This window comes from Mustela erminea, chromosome 1 (assembly GCF_009829155.1).
Source record: "Mustela erminea isolate mMusErm1 chromosome 1, mMusErm1.Pri, whole genome shotgun sequence".
NCBI classification, from domain to species: Eukaryota; Metazoa; Chordata; class Mammalia; order Carnivora; family Mustelidae; genus Mustela; species Mustela erminea.
The window spans coordinates 91679492-91696595 of NC_045614.1; the positions used below are offsets into that span (position 1 = coordinate 91679492).

The window sequence follows — 17104 nt, forward strand, 5'->3', positions numbered from 1 at the left end:
GGGAGGAAGGTTATCATCTCAGGACTAAGGGTCACACCAGAAGACTGAGGGAAAAACCAAAAGTGACCTATCTTAACAAAATTTAAACATGGCAGATAATCCCTGCCCCCTTATCCCCCCCAAAAAGATTAGCTGTCTATAATTTAATTGCCTATTAAAATAAAACTCAACACTCTTCAGAAGAAAGTAACAGAACCTAGGAATCTCTATAACTTATTACAAGCACACTTCATTTTACTATGTTTCACTTTATTGTACTTTGCAGAAAACGGTTTTTCACAAATTGCAGGTCTCTGGGAACTCTGTGTAGAGCAAGTCTACTGGGGCAATTTTTGCAATAACGGTTGCTCACTTTATGTCTTTGTGTCACATTTTGATAATTCTCATATTTCAAAATTTGTATCATTATTACATTTTTTCTGGTACTCTTGTGATGAGTGATCTTTGGTGTTACTATTATAATTGTTTTGGAATGCCATGAACTGCACCCATATTAAGACAGTGAACTTAATTGATAAATGTTGTGTGTATTTTGACTACTCCACAGCAATTGGCCATTCTTCCATCTCTCCCTCTCCTCAGGCTTCTCTATCCCCTGAGATACAAGAATATGGAAATCAGGCCAATTAATGACCTGCAGTCATTGCCTCTAAGGCAGAGTTGCACATCTCTCACTTTAAATCAAAAGCTATAAATTATTCAGCTTAGTTAGAAAGGATGTCAAAAGCTGAAATAGGTTAAAAGGTAAGCCTCTTGCACCACACTGTTAGTCAAGTTGTGAACGAAGGAAAAGTTCTTGAAGGAAACTAGAAGTGCTACTCCAGTGAACAGAGGGGCCATAAGAAAATGAAACAACCTTAATGCTGATACAGAGAAAATGTTAGTGGTCTGAATAGAAGATCAGACCAGCCACAACATTCCCTTAAGACAAAGTAAAATATGAAGATAAGCCCTAATTCTCTTCAATTCTGTGAAGGCTAAGAGAGATAAGGAAGCTGCAGAAGAAAAGTCTGAAGTTAGCAGAGGTTTAAGGGAAGCAGCCGTCTCCATACATCAAAGTGCAAGGGGAAGCAGCCAGTGCTGATGTAGAAGCTGCAGCAAGAGATCCAGAAGCTTGAGCTAAGATAACTTGCAAAGGTGGCTGCGCTAAGTAACAGATTTTTAAGGTAGACAAAGCAGCCTTATGCAAAGATACCATCTAGGGTCATCTAGCTAACTACTGACTGGCTGATTGATTCGAGAGAGAGAGAGCACGAGTGAGGGGGAGGGGGAGGGGGAGAAGGAGAAGCAGGCTCCCCACTGAGCAGAGAGCCCAATGTGGGGCTCTATCCCAAGACCCTGAGATCATGATCTGAGCTGAAGGCAGATGCTTAATCAACTGAGCCACCCAGGTGCCGCTAGGACTTTCGTAGCTAGAGTCAGTGCCTGACTTCTAAGCTCCAAAAGATAGGCTGACTCTCTCGTTAGGGGCCAGTGCACATGGTCACTTTAAGTTGAAGCCAGTACTCATTTACCATTCCAAAATCCTAGGGTCCTAAAGAATTACGCTAAATCTACTCTGCCTGTGCTCTATAAATGGAACAAAAAAATATGGATGACACACCTATTTACAACATAGTTTACTAAATATTGTAATACTAATACTAATATTAAATGTTGAGACCTACTGCTCAGCAAAAAGGATTCCTTTCAAAATATTATTGCTGATTAACAATGCACCCAGTCATCCAAGAGCTCTGATAGAGATGTACAATGAGATTAATGTTGTTTTTGTGCCTGCTAACACAACATCCATCCTGCAGCCCATGGACCAAGTTGTAATTCTGACTTTAAAGTCTTGTTACTTAAGAAATACATTCTGTAAGGCTTTAGCTGCCACAGATAGTGATTCCTCTGATGGATCTGGGCAAAGTAAATTGAAACCTTCTGGAAAGGATTTACCATTCTAGATGCCATTAAGAACACTTGTGATTCATGGGAAGAGGTCAAAATATAAACATTAACAAGAGGTTGGAAGTTGATTCCAGCACTCATGGATGACTCTGAAGGATTCAAGACTTCAGTGGAGGAAGTTAACTGCCAATGTGGTAGAAATAGCATGAGATCTAGAAATGAAGCCTGAAGACAGGACTGACTTGCTGCAGTCTCACGAAAAACTTGAACGGATGAGGAGTTGCTTCTCATGGATGAGCAAAGAAAGGGGTTTCTTTTTTTTTTTTTTTTAAAGATTTTTATTTATTTATTTGTCAGAGAGAGAGCGAGCGAGAGCGAGCACAGGCAGACAGAGTGGAAGGCAGAGGCAGAGGGAGAAGCAGGCTCCCTGCCGAGCAAGGAGCCCGATGTGGGACTCGATCCCAGGACGCTGGGATCATGACCTGAGCCGAAGGCAGCTGCTTAACCAACTGAACCACCCAGGCGTCCCAAGAAAGGGGTTTCTTAAGATGGCATCTACTCCTGGTGAAGATGCTGTGGAGATTGTTGAAGTGATGACCAGGGACTGAGAATACCACTAAACTGAGCTGATAGAGCAGCAGGAGGGTTTGAGGGCACAGACTGCAACTGTGAAATAAGTTCTACTGTGGGCAAAATGCTATCAAACAGCATCACATGCTAAAGAAATTGTTTATCAGTGAGTCAACTGCTGTGACAAACTTCCTTGTCTTATTTTAAGAGCCACCCCAACCTTCAGCAATCACCATCCTGATCAGTCAGCAGCCACCAAAAATGAGGCAAGACCCTCCACCTGCACCAGATGATGGTTACCATTTTAAAACAATAAAGTTTTTGAAATTAAGTTATGTATGTTATTTTTTAGTCATAATGTTATTATATGTTTAATAGATGACAGTGTGGTATGAACATAACTTTTATATGCACTGGTAAACCAAAAAATTCATTTGCTTCATACTGTCATGGTCTGGAACCAAACCTGCAGGTATCTCCAAGGTATGCCTGTTTTTGCAATGTCCGCTATGCAATAAAACAAGGTTTAGGCAAGTGAAGAGGAGGAAATTCAAGTCATAATCAAGAAAACAGACCCCCAAATGAACCAGATGCTGGATGTGCAGAGAAGGCCTTCAGAATGCTTGTTATATATATTTTAAAAATACAAAGGAAAAGATGAATGATGAATTTCAAGAGATACATGGAAATTCTAAAAACAAAAACTGAAAATCTCAACACTACAAAATACAGTACCTGAAATAAAAACGCACAGGATTTCTGTAACAGCAGCTCGAATGCTGCAGAAGAAAGGTCAATGAACTTGAAGACAAGCTGAGCTGTTCAAACTGGAACACAGTGAGAAAAAAGATACAATAAAAATGAAGTCTCCTGAACAGCTAGGACAGTATCAAGTGATCTGCTATACATGCAATTGGTGCCTCATAATGAGAATAGACAGAATAAGCAAAAAGATTTTTGAAAAAATAAGTTAAAATTTTCTCCAATTTGGTTAGAAACATCAACCCATGGTACCAAGAAGCTCAGTGAGCCTAAAACACGATAAATACAAAGAAAACCACACATGGGCATGTCATAGTCAAATTACTGAAACCAAAGATACAGAGAAAACCTTGACAGCAGCAAGAAAACAGAAAGACACATTCGTACAAAGGAATAATGCCGAGAATGATGGTTGACTTCTCATCAGAAACAATTGAGGACAGAAGACAATGGAAAAGAATCAAGTTCCAAAAGAAATAGTATCTCCGCCACCATTATGTCAGCCTACGATTCCACAGCCAGTGTCACTTTTGTTCAGAAATGAAAAACGAAACATTTTCAGATAAGGGAAAGCTGTGATAATCTGTCACCAGTGAGTCTTAATTATGAGAAATACTTTAGGCTAAAGGGAAATGTCACAGATGAACATTTGCATCTTTAAAGAAGGAATAGAAGAGTACCACAAATGGTAAATCTATGGGTAAATATAAAAACAGGTGACTTGTCCTTGATCACCACCTAACTTCCACCCATATCAGCAATAGTTCATAACATTCTCCCCTCTTCTTCTGTCCTCAGTGTGGCTCCTTCTCAGAAATGGCCTCAAATCCTACTTTTCAACATTATTTATAAAGCACTTCAATTCCTTTTGTTTACCTTTAGTACAATAACAGGGGTAAGCATGGTACGATGATGAAACATCCGAGTACTTAGCCTTTGCCAGCTATCGTGCAGAGCACTTGACATGCCCTACTCCATGTATTCCTGATAACCTCTGTTATGAGCTACGTTCCTCAGTATGCGAACGCCACTGCTAAGACACCTGAGTGAGAGTGAGAGGTGCTAAGTTACTTGCTCAAGGTCAACAGCTGCCAATGGCAGAACCAGGACTGAAAAGGGTATTTGCAAAGTTGTCTACAAGTGTCCAGCCCTACCCCACATCCCTCTGGACTCTGAGTGTTTGTTCCTCCTGTTCAAAGCCAGCCTCTCCCTGCGGGTCCCCTTGTCCCTGGCCCCCTCGTCCCTGGCCCCCTCCTCCCAGATGATGTTCTGTCAGCCATCTCCTTTCTGTATTTTCAATCTTTCATGCACTACTCACTCTTTGCCTTTGTCCAAGAAGTATTCTCAGAAACCTCACGTCCCTGTCACTAAATGTTTCTCTAGCTACTCTTCAAGTGATATGCTTTCTGGAAAAGGACCCCAAACCCAGGCTCCTCTTCCTCCCCTCCCACCTGCTGCTTGACTAGGGTGGCATGGCTTCTGTCCTCTGCCTACTGGAGCTGCTCTTGCTATGGTTGCCAGGAGCCATTTCATCTCCAAACTGTAAGGACACTTACAGGCGAAGCTCTGTTTGATGCCTTTAACCCTGATGACCAGTCCTTTTCCTTGGCACACCTCCTTCCTTTGCATTTCATGATACTACTTGTTTCTGGCTTCCCTGCCTCTCTAGCTGCTGTTCCTCATTGATCTCTCCTAGGAACTAGTTCCTTTCTCTAAAATGTTGCTTGTCGTTCCCTGTTCTGTGTCAGGGGACCTCATTACTCTCCCAGCTTCAGTCCACATCCTGGGCCTTACCTCTGTCCTGCACCCCAAGTCCAGGCATCCAGCTGTTCACTAGACATCTCCCTAGTCACAGTATGTCCCACACAGAGCCCACCATCTCCCTCCAAACCAGCTTCAATTCTCCTCCCTCCATGAACAGCACCGCTACCACCCCAGGTATCCAAGCCAAGGGAGTCTTCCCGAGTCCCTGCTGGTTGCCTGCTCTCTCGTCTGCTCCCTCACGTCAGAAGAATCACTGAGCTGATGGCTTCATCCTGGAGCATTTCGCCTCTCTGTTCTCAGCATCCCCCTAGCACTGCCCTGGTTCAGACCTCCAACTTCTCTACCTGAATAACCTCAACAGCTTTCTAACTGGTCTCTCTGCCCTCAGGCCCTCCCCCTTATAACTAATCTGTCATTAAGCACGAGGGTTAGCTTTCTAAAACATAAATCTGATCACTTCCCTCCCCCTGTCCCTAGGAAACAGTCTAAATGCTTCACTTGGTCTACAAACAGTTCAGGGCCTGCCCTCACTTCCTCTCGTGTCCAGCTGTTACTTTATACTTTACTGACCATGCTCTGGTCAAGACACCACACACACAAGTCACTTTGTGTTTCTTAGTGTTTTCTCGTACTGTTCCCTCCTCGGAATGTTCTTCCATGTGGCTAAAACCTATTCAGATTCAGCTCCTCTGCAAGTCCTGTTCTGCAAGTCACTTTCTGCACCCTCAGGTTGGCCCCAGGGCCCCTCATTTAACAGCTGCTATAGGAAATAGGGAAGATCTCATACCAGTCAGTCTCTCCTACTGGCCAGGGATTCAACAGGTAGTGCATGGGTCACTTGCTTCACAGACCAGGATTCCAAATAAGCCTACGGTAATTCATTTGTGCAGGGAAGTTTTGCAAACAACTGCCTAGTCTCTGAGCTTGGGCTGTAATCAGCCTGAGAAGGCTGTGGTATCCAGAAGGAGGGGCACATTCCCTCCCTGGAGTGAGAGACAGAGGGAGATGCCCATGTATGCGGACGGTGCTGTTCATGAGGAAACCAAGGCTCACCCAGAAACCGAGGTCACACAGGTGCCCTGTGTGGCAGAAGCAGGATTTGAATGCAGGTCTCCGTGACTGCAAAGCCTCTGCTTTTGACTACTTGGCTGTACTCTCTCTGCTTCCTGAAATCCCTTCATTTCTGAAGCTGTCACTGTGCCCTGAAGCTGTCACTGGGTTTGCATGGGGGTCACATCGTGTCTGGCTTCTTATTGTCAGACTCTTATGGTCATTAGCCATAATAGCTCAGCAGAGCCCACTTAAGAGGAACTTCATTTGCATTTTAACGAGAACTACAAAAGGCGGCTCTCTAAGGAGGGAGCAAAAACAAGAACTTTTAAGATGGCCTTTACTGGGCCTTGGTTACCAGGAAATCTCTAGCTCCCTGGCATCATCTATTTTCCCAGACACAAGGCACAAGCAGTTGGCCCCACACCACCACCAGCTGGAGCCCGTCTCTCTCAGGCCCTGGGCAGCTCCTTTCTGGCAAACACTGTGAGTAAATAATAACTCATTCACTTTCTCATCCTCGAATGCCTACTAATTGTTAGGCCCAGAGCAGAACGAGCCCCCATTCCTGCCCATGAAGACCCATTCCCTCCCCGGAATGCTCTTCCCCATGGTTAATGCTTATTTAGAGTTTCAGATTAAGCTTTGAACTTCCAACCCTGTAGAGGAGCTAAGATTACGGCACACAGAACTGTGGTCCTTGACAGATGGAAAGGACCAGTACCGTAAGAAGGACTCTAAGAGAAAGGGACCCTGATTCTGATTTCCTGAGACAAGATGAAGGAACTATACAAGTCCTCGAGTGAATACAAACTTTCCAGCAGGTGAAAATGGGGGTGTATGGAGGATGGGAAATGTGGGGAGAAAAGCCCCAGATGGAGGGAATGGGAGAGTTCTGATTTCTGTCACGGCAGAGCTCCTATCAGACCAAGCCTCTTGCAGACTGCTATCATAAACTCTGAACAGAATACAACCAACAACTATCTGAAGGCACCGCAAAGGGACCAAAAGCAGGTAGAAACTGGAGGCGAGTCAACTTTAAAAAAGGGAACAGCCCTGGGTGAGATTCCTGCTTTTATGACTGAGGGCAGCCCTGGCTGGAGCCCAGGGGTCACTAAAATTTGGCAAGAAACCCACAGTCTTGCTATTTGAGAAACAAGTCAGATCCCAAAGCTACCACAACAGCCAGAAAATGTGGGAAATCCTAAACATGAGAAAGTCACAGAGAGGGCACTCCAAATTCTACATGTGAAAGCTGCCCAAATCTCTGACTGACCCAAGCAGACCTCAAGCAGCCTACCTAAAACTGAAAACAAAACAAAGCAAACAAATCTGATAAAACTTTAAAACGTGGTGCCTACTACACAGAAGAAAATGGAGAAATTGTGTCCAACCAATACTCTTCCGAAGGAAGAAATATAATCCACAGTCTAAATTACAATGTGTATGATAAATCTTGATGTACTCAGCATATTTAGTGCAAACCATATTCAAGGAAAAAGAGAATAGGTGGAGACCAACATTGAGGTGACCCAGATACTGTAGCAGAGTTTAAAGTAGCAGAGTTTAAAGTAGCTAATATAATTATGCTCAAGTATATAGAGAAATATGCTCAAGGCACAGATTTTAAGAAAATCTCAGCAGAGAAAGAGAAATGATAAAAGAGAACCAAATACAAACTTAGAATTGAAAAATAAGTATCTGAAATCTTAAAATCACTGATAGGTTTGACAGCACATGGCAGCTGGAACAGTGAGTGTAAAAACAGAACAACAGAAATTATCTGACAGGATGATGGGGGGACACCAAGCAAACAGAACAATTAGCTACCCAGGCAGAATCCTCTGTGATTCCCTCTTACCTGCCACAACCCACACTCCCTCTTGAAGGCCAGCACATGTCACAGAGAGTGGTGTGTGTTGATGGGAACGTGTGCATGTGTGGGTAGACCCCTGCACAATGGAGATACACACGTGCCCATGCAACTACGTATTCATTTGCAGGTATAAGTATGTGTATGCAGGTAGGAATGGGTGTGGTGTGCTTGCGTGGGTGAGTTGGGATGGGGAGAGTCACTTCTGCTTTGAAGGTGAAGCCCAGATCCATGATATGCCCACAGACCTTGTGCTGCCAGGAGGCTCAGAGGCTGGAGTGATCAGGAGCCTTCATAGGCTCTTGGGGAGGGGGCAAGGGTAGATTTCTGCCAGCAAACGTAGGCTTCCTTCGGTGCCTCCCTGGGCTGACCATGACCAGTTCCAGAAGCTGCAGCTAGTAAAGTGCTCCACCTTTGCCAAACGGACCTGGGTGGGATCATGTGCTGTTTTCAGTGACCTCTGCCAGTGCTCTGTGATGGGCTGGGAAAAACACTGGATTGGGAACTTCTTCTCTCTAAAATGGGGATTATCATAGCCTCCTTGAAGGACTGCAGATCACATGAGTTAGACTACACACAGGTACTCTGCATATACAAAAATGAAGGCTGACCAACTGACCAGAGCATTTCTGAGAGAAGCTGTAAAAGCCTGCCACGGAGGGCGCCTGGGTGGCTCAGTGGGTTAAGCCGCTGCCTTCGGCTCAGGTCATGATCTCAGGGTCCTGGGATCGAGTCCCGCATCGGGTTCTCTGCTCAGCGGGGAGCCTGCTTCCCTCTCTCTCTGCCTGCCTTTCCGTCTACTTGTGATTTCTCTCTGTCAAATAAATAAATAAAATCTTTAAAAAAAAAAAAAGAAAAAAACCTGCCACGGAGAAGACCCTCCCTCCCACATTTCTCAGACTTGGCTCTTGGAAATACATCCCCAAGCGGTGACCTACAGGACAAAGGTAAACTGTAATCAAGTGTTTCTGAGAAAGGCTGCATGTTCTAACTCCTAGTGGAGAGCCATAAAACACGCTGGCGCAGTAAAGTTTCTGAGAAGTCCTGCACTGAAGGAACATGAACAATTACACGGAACCCAACATTTCCCAAGCTCCCTTGCTCTAGAAAACTTTGTGCTTACAATCCTTATTAACATCCCTTATTAATAAACTAGTGTTCCCTGTAGGAAAGGCTGACTGGATTCTAAAGGAGACCACATCTCTCTTCCAGCTTGTCATGAAGTCTGAGTCAACGTATGCATTCTCTGTTCTTCATTTCCTCTTATAAATAAATTAGTCTTGCTGGTAACTATGCCACAGGAACGCAAAGAGGATATCAAGACACATGAGCGGCAGGCTTGATTTCAGGGGCTCTCCTGCCAGTCCATGATCCCCATGGACTCAGCTGTGAGTCCTCAGCTGTGCTGCCTGCTGCCCGTCCCCCAGGAGGATGGGCTGCGCTCTGGACTCCACTATTTATTCTTGTAGTATCATGCTTACAAAATGCACTACTTACGAAAAATGGCAGGCATTTCATTGTACACAAACTATGAGAAATCTTAGCAAACACAGATTTCCCAGCTGCGTCTACAACTTCAGAAGAAGGTGTATTACACGGTGTCAGCGGGGGCTCAGACACCATGCAGAATGATGGTCCGTTGTACATCTCCCTCTGCACAAGACAGCTACTGGCCCAGTGGATCCCCAAGAAAAGAGATGTTTCCTAAGGCAGTTGTTGACATCTTTTTTGTTGTGTGCTTCTATGATGAAATATAATTTTGCATCCACGTTCTGGCAAGACACAGTAATAAAGTCTGCAGTGGAAATCTGCATGGTGATTTGCATAAATTGACTCAAGACTCTTCTCAGGAAGAGAAATCTTGAAAAGGAGTGTGTGTGTCTTTTTCTAGTGTTGGCCAGACCTTGGCCCATGGCTGGGGAAGCATCCACAAGTGGCAGAAAGCAGCTGGGCATGACAAGCCCTTGACAATAAAGCTGCTGTCTGTGCTCTGTACCAACCATCAGATGAGAGTATAGGGTAGAGTCATGCAAATTAGCATGCAAATGAGGCTGGCAGAACTACGGATTCAGACTGGCAAGTGGGTGCTGTGGGGGAAGGAGGCGGCAGCCTCTGGAAAACATGCTGGTCAGGGTCTGTCCTTGCCAGCAGCTCAGCACTGTGCTCTGAGGGAGTAGACGCTGACTCAGGAGGCCACGGCACAGGTACCTGGCTTCTTTCAGCCACGTCAGCCTCAGAGTCTGCACAGTCTAGGGGCCACTGTCCTCCCAGTGGAGAGTAGCTTGTGCCTGTCACCACCCAATTTAAGTATCTATATCAATTGGTCTTTTATCTCCTGTAGTCTGAAAGGTCAACCAAACAGTATGTACCTTCTGACTTATATAGGGGCTAAATTTCATCAGAATCAGTCAATCCCTTCAAAGCCATGCAGATGGCCAGGGATGTGTGGCCTGAGGGCCACAAAAGGGTCCAAGCACAAAAGCCCTCTCCTTAACAGGGTGAAAGATGCTCCAAGTGGTGGACTTTTGAGGGTGTCTAAGACCCATCTAAGGGTCACCGACAAAGTGAACAGGACAGACTGCTGACATCTGGGGCAGAGAATGGCATCATGAGCCCCTTTAACTTACAAAGCATAACAGGCACTGCTGGTGGACTCACCAATACCTACCAGTCACCTCTTATTCCTCTACTTGCCTAAAGAAGGTCATGGAGATCTTCTGCTCTCCCAGCCTCTCCAGAGGCTAAGGGTGGTCGGGTGACCCAATTCTGGCCAATAAGACTGAAGCTGCAGTCTGCTAGAGAGCAAGGGCATTCCAGGGAAGCGCTTGCTTCCCTTTTCTGCCCTGAATGCAGAGGTGATGTCTGGAGCAGCAACAGCCGGCCTGCACGCAGATGAGAACCCACAGAGCAGAAGGAGCACCAGAGTGGGAACCAGAGCCGAGGGACTACAGCACACTTGTGCAGCAGTGCCCCTGCAAGTCCTTCCCATGACTGCGTGCACCTGGAAATCTTCAACCCCTCTTCTCAAGCCACCATTAGTCAGCGTTCCGTACTAGGAGGGGACCGCATTCCTAATTTGTATAAGCTCAACAGAAGAGAGGCAGGAAGAGGAGAGAGGAGGGCAGGGAAGACAAGAGGTCAGAGCCAGGGCAGGTGTACCCTCAGTCCAGAACCAGATCATTTCCAGATGGAGCACGTGGGTGACTGGTGGCACCCCAGCGGGTCTCCGAAGGCATGGTCATCTTGCCAAGCAGCCTGGCATTCAGAACATTTTGCTGTATAGGACTGTTGCCTCCCATTTTGACCACAGAACTTAGTGTTTCCAAAGATGGAACCCCACTCTACGAACATAATAAAATCATCAGGTTGCTAGACTTAAGTGAGGACTTGAGGTCCAGCTTCTGCTGCATCTGGCAGAGCTGCCAATCCCTCCCCAGGGGTAAGCACAGGGACGGTGGGGACGGGGGCACAATGTCCTAGCCAGGCACTCCATTAGGGAGGTGTTGTTAGCGCCATCTTGTCACTATCGACCTAGCTGGAGGTAGAGCCGTTGTTGTTGTTGGTGAGGTTTTGTGCTGTTCTGCTTCCCTACAGAGTATACTCTGACACACATCTATGCCAACGGTACTGTCGGCCTGTGGTTTTCCATCATCTAGACTTTAAGACCCATGTGATGAGCTATGGTCGAAATACAAATGATCCACATTCTTACCGCTAAAGTTAGAGGCAACTGGTCTAGGTCATACAGGGGTTAAATCTTATCCAAATAATTTCCAGGTTAAAAGAGACTGCAATACTGAGAAAGTGGGATGCCAGCCGAGAGTCTCTGAGCTAAGTGACAGAGCTGGGCTCTTACCCCAGACCGCCTCAGCATGCAGCATCATTCTGGAGGAGAAAGAGCGAGCTAAGGTAAGAGGGAATGTACTGCATCGGTCTCCTCGGTGTGTGACCCCACTCGGACCACCTCTACCATGGGCAGAAGATCCTATCCCTGTCTTCCCCAGGTGCTGGGCATTTACTGGAACACCAGTAACTGGATGGGTGGATGGGTGGCATCTTAGATTCTGTGAAGAGAGGTCCCTCAGCCTGGTCCCCCACCTCCTTTCTACACTCCAATCCACAACTCATCTGTTCTTAGGGCTTTGGGAATCCAGCTTCCACGCAACCATTCAAGGGTCTGCCCAATGTAATGGTCATTTTCAAACATTTCCCTTGGCTGTTCCATTATTCCTTCCCACTCAACTCTTCGTTTTTCTTGGAGCTGATGGCACTGACGATTTTCCCAGGTATCTAGACAGAAACCTAGGGCCCATTTCAGCCCCTCCCTCTTCTGCATCCACCGACCCTCTCTGTTTCATTCATGCCTTCCGCTGCCCTTGGTGTTTCTGTCCTTGGCCCAGGCCCCTCACTCACCTCCCATGTGGCCCTGCATAACTGCTCCGTCACACTCCTCCCTGCTCTGCCCCACACAGGAGCATCCAAGTCTGTGTGAGCCCCACCTGCATCCATCAACCCTGCCCCAGCCCAGCACTCTGCATCTGTCTCCTGCAAACTCTGAAATCTTTGATCCCATCAGTGCCCACAGTAGGAACCTCTATAGCTCTCTGTTTCCTGCCTCTTGAGCCCAAGTCCCTCTGAGCCTCCAGGGCCTTCTCCAGGCCCAAGCATCCAGGCACATGTATCCACGAGGCAGGGCAGGCTCAGATCCTAGGGCACAGGGTACTTTTAGGGGACCATAAAAATATTTTTTGACTTTTAATTTCTTTGAAAATCAAGAGAAAACTGAACATAATAAAAATATATAATAATGAATCTATAATCTTGGGATTATATGTTCTCAACAACAGGTGTAAAATATAATTTCATATATACGTATATATGTATATATATATTTAACAAAGGAAGGACCAAAGTACCCATAAAGGCAAAAGTGCATAAGGTCCATGAACATCAAAATGCAGCCTGCCAATAACCCACACAAAGGCCCCACTCTTATCCTCCACTGCCATAGGCAGACCCCTCCCCACCACACACACACACACACACACACACACACACACAGTGATGGATCATCACACTTGGGACTTCCACAAAGGCTTCTCCTTCAGCACACAATCATTCCTCCCTCCAGCACAGCTACAGTCCAACTGTCCCACGCTCCCCTGCAGGACCTTCTGTGCCCACCAGAACAGCCACCAACCCCTGACTTGTCTGAAGCTCCAGATGGAGCTGAGGCCCAGGCCAGAAGGTCTGGTCCCCACTAAGATCAGACTGGGAGGTGCCGTAGTGGGCTGAAGAATGTCCCACCCCAAATTTATATCCACCTGGAATCTCAGAATGGGACCTTATTTGGAAATACGGTCTTTGCAGATGTAAGCAGTTAAGAACCTCAAGATGAAAAACCACCCCGCATTTAGAAGAGGCCTCTCAGTCTAATGAGTGGTGTCTTTTCAGGAAGAGGAGAGGACACACAGAGGCCCAGAGAGAAGACTGCATGAAGACGGAGGCAGGGACTGGAGCTTCACAGCCTGACAACAGGGTCTGCAGCCTACAGCTGCAGGATGCTGGGGGGAGAACTTCAGAGGGAGTGTGGCTCTAGACTTCCAGCCTCCAGGACAGTGAGAAATTAAATTCTATTGTTTAAAACTACTCAGTTTGTGGTCATTTGCTCTGGCAGCCCTGGAAACAAATCCAGAGCCCAGAGGTGGGAGGAAAGCCTCAGGCAGAGTGGCTGGCAACAACAGTGCAGATGGCTGAGGAGTGAGGGGCTCCTCGGGCATCCCTCGGCCTGTGCCGGCACAGCAGTCACTGCTGTTCTGTTCCTTTCCCAGAGGCTCTGTGAAATCCCCGGAGTGACCCAGCATGGGCAAAGCTTCTCAGTCCTTCAGGAAGGGTCCTGTGCTCCTGGGGCAGCTGAGTAAGCTCCAGCAGGCCAGGACCCTCTCCTAGGAACAGCCGCTTAGGTCAGCCACCTCCTAAGTTGTGCTGCGGTGGGAGGTCTAGGGACGGGCTGCTGGCTCAGGCCTTGGCTAGAAGGTCATCTCAGTCACCTCAGAGACTGAAAACCACTACTGCCTGAGCCAGCCTATGGATCTCTGGGCCATCTCCGCCGTAGGTGATGTTAAGGTACAGCTAAGACAGAGAGCCTCTGAGGGAACTATGAGAAACCCCAGAAGAGTACTATTCCCAAATCCTGGTCTCCCCTCCCAGTGGCCGCTGCAGGGGCGGGAAACCTCTCATCACCGCGCTAGTGCAGGTTTCCAAAAGGCGGCCCAAGAACCAGGCCTGCAGGTGTGTTTCTTCAGGCCTAGGCAGAGGGTCAAGTCTTATCACAGTACAGGCAGCAGCAGGTGTCTTCTACAACAACTTTTGAAAGCAGTTTTTTAGTTGAGGTTCTGTACAAGAGAATTACTGCAGAATTCATCTCACCAGGCTGTAAGTCTTGATTTGGGGCTTAATCAGGTAAGTGGATTTCGATGGGGGGATGGGAGGGGTGGTGAGAGGCTGGTTAGCAAATGTGTCAAGAGAACAAGGGGCTGTGCCAGGCAGGAGTGGCAGGAGACCCCATCTCCTGAGGCCCACCAGCTGACAAGGTGGCATCCCCCCAAGGCCTGCTAGGCAGACAGGCCCCCTCCAAGGGGTGGAACAAGGAAACCCAGCTCTGCATGCCCCTGGTCCTCACAAGTCCTCAGGCCAGCCCCTCAGGGCCTCAGGCTTGTCCAGCACCAGACTGAGGGAAGGGGAAGCCTCATGCACTGCCACTCAGGATGAGGTTGAACCCCCTACTCCCTGTCCCCCTGCTGAGGGCAGGACCAGATTCTGCGGCCAGGCCATTGTCTCCCACTGTCCCTCCAGACACAGAGAAGGCACTAGACAAACACCTGCTGTCAGAATGAGTGAATGAGAAACACAGGGGATGAGAGACAGAGCCAGAGAATTATAAAAGGATGGGAGTGAGGGAGGGATGATTCTATCCTGGGAACTGAATGTCTCAGCTAATGGGGAGGTAGGGGGCTCTGCCAGCTGATGGAGAGGAAGTTTGAGGGGGTTGGTGGGGAGAGGCCAGGGACAACTAGCAACATTTCCCAGAGCCCCTGGGGATCTTGTCTACTTCCCAAATGTCTCTGCCACCATCTTAAGATAAACAAAATAAACAATACCATTTCCCCCTCTTTCTCCAGAGAGTTCATTAAAATGGCCTGTGTATGCACAGAACTGGATCCCTGGCCTCCCAGCCTAATTATCATCGTAAAGAGCATTGGGAAAGAAATTCTATCTGCTGCAATAACAAAAGTCAAAAAAGCCTACGGTGGGCAAGGTCTTGCTTCCCTTTGGGCTTTTTCTCCTTCATGCTAAGACATCTGGCCTCTGTGGCCTCCTGGCCTGGTGGGGTCTGAAAACCAAGGCAGAGAGTGCTCCTCCGAGCCGCTCTGGTGCCAGCAGGCACTCGACGCTAGCGATGTCCAGTCTCTGTGCTGGGCCTACGAATGCAGGGGCAGATCTGAGGGGTGCTGGCCTCAGTCAAACGCCGAGCTTGTCCACGGAGCCAGAGCACACAGGAGTTCCTGTGAACTGGGAGACTAAAGGAGGCCTGAAGACAACGTGCTGGGGCCAGAGGGCTCCAGAGTAGAGGGAGGGGGGAGGGGGGAGGGGGGAGGGCCCCACCCACAGAGCAAACAAGTGCTCAGAGTCTTGATGAGCCAGAAGACTTTCTCACAGCAGAGAAGCAGAGGGGGAAGGTCATTCCAGCTGAGGTGACACTATGAGCCAAAGTGTGGAGGCATGACTGTGGCTCATGTGGGGAGCAGCAAGCAGAGAGAACCATGGGACCAACGGGTGTAGGCCAAGCAGCAGGCCGGAGAGGAGGCAGGAGGAGATTCTGAGAAACTCAAAGGGCTTGGGGTGGAGTTAAGGCCTTGGTCCATGCGCATGAGAATCACAGTCACTGCAAAGGCCCTGGGGCCATAGTTGCCACTACCCAGCACCAAGAACAGCAGCCAGCCAAGAGTCCCGTTGTTTTCAGTGGGACACCAATGAGAGGCATTATAAATAACTTAGAATTTTTAAAAAATCAAATAATCAAAATAATATCTGCCAGGTCATTTGCATACAAACATACACACACACACACAAATAAATGCATCTCCAGTTAGACTTCAGAACTGAAGTGTGTTAGAACTGTAATCTCAAGGGAAGACTGATGTGGCAGAACTCCCTTATGGGGGCCTCTGGGAAGCCCTGGCCTGGAGAGAACACAAAGTGTAGCCAAGACAGACATTCTAAAGCCACTGCCCAGGGTTTTGCAGAGAACTGAGGGCCCCCTCTGAGAGCCGCATGTTCTTATCCTCTGTCAACTCTTCCCAAGGCCATTAGTTATCTGGTGTTTTAGACACAGCAGAGGAAAAGCAGGGAATTAAAGCAGGCAGAGAAGAGTGTATTTGAGGCAAAGACGATGACTGGTCCTGAGGGAGACAGACAGTCTAAGGAGCAGACACAGACCTGTCATTTGCCTTGAGCTGCGCTCCATATCCTGTGTAAGTCTGGGGAAGCAGAGGGACCTCTTAGCACAGCAGTCCCCAGTTTGTGCTATAAATACGTGTCCTCTGAGGACTCGGGAACAAAAGGATCCCATGATCAAACACCGCTGGGAGATCCTGCACACTATATCCCTCTTTCAGCAAATCAAAACCATCTATCGATGTAGTAAAAGCCTTGAGAAGTCCTGCAGCAGGAAAGTCGACTGACTTTTGTATACCAGTGTTCCCTATATCTGTATAAGCACCGAACCTTCATTCCTACCTTTCCCACTCAAGTGACATCAGCTAACATCTCTTGGAACTCATAGCTTACAGAACCCACTGGCTTAGAAAATGATTACTTGTCCTTTGGTTAAGGAAGAAAATATCTTTTTTTCCCCCTAAACATAGTTGAAATATTTTCAATTTTGTGCATTTCACAAAAAGCTAGAGTTGCAGGGGAAACTTCCTTTATCTGCATGATCCTCCAGACTCACCAGTAATGCCAGCAGAGTGCAATGTTAGTGAATCCTAGGAGCTCAGTCTTTGGGCTGGTTGGCCCCAGACCATTCTCAAGAGCCAAGAGCTACAGAAGTCACTCTGCCCAGCCTCCTGCCCACACAGAGCAGTGCAACCCCATCACAACCAGCCTCTCCAGGAAGGAAGTACCTCAGCC

General features: G+C 47.4%; 1 protein-coding gene across 1 annotated transcript in view; it reads right to left on the minus strand.

Moving 5' to 3' along the window:
- Positions 1-17104, minus strand: part of RAB6B (RAB6B, member RAS oncogene family) — a 58475-nt gene that overhangs the window by 15408 nt on the left and 25963 nt on the right. The window lies entirely within an intron of this gene.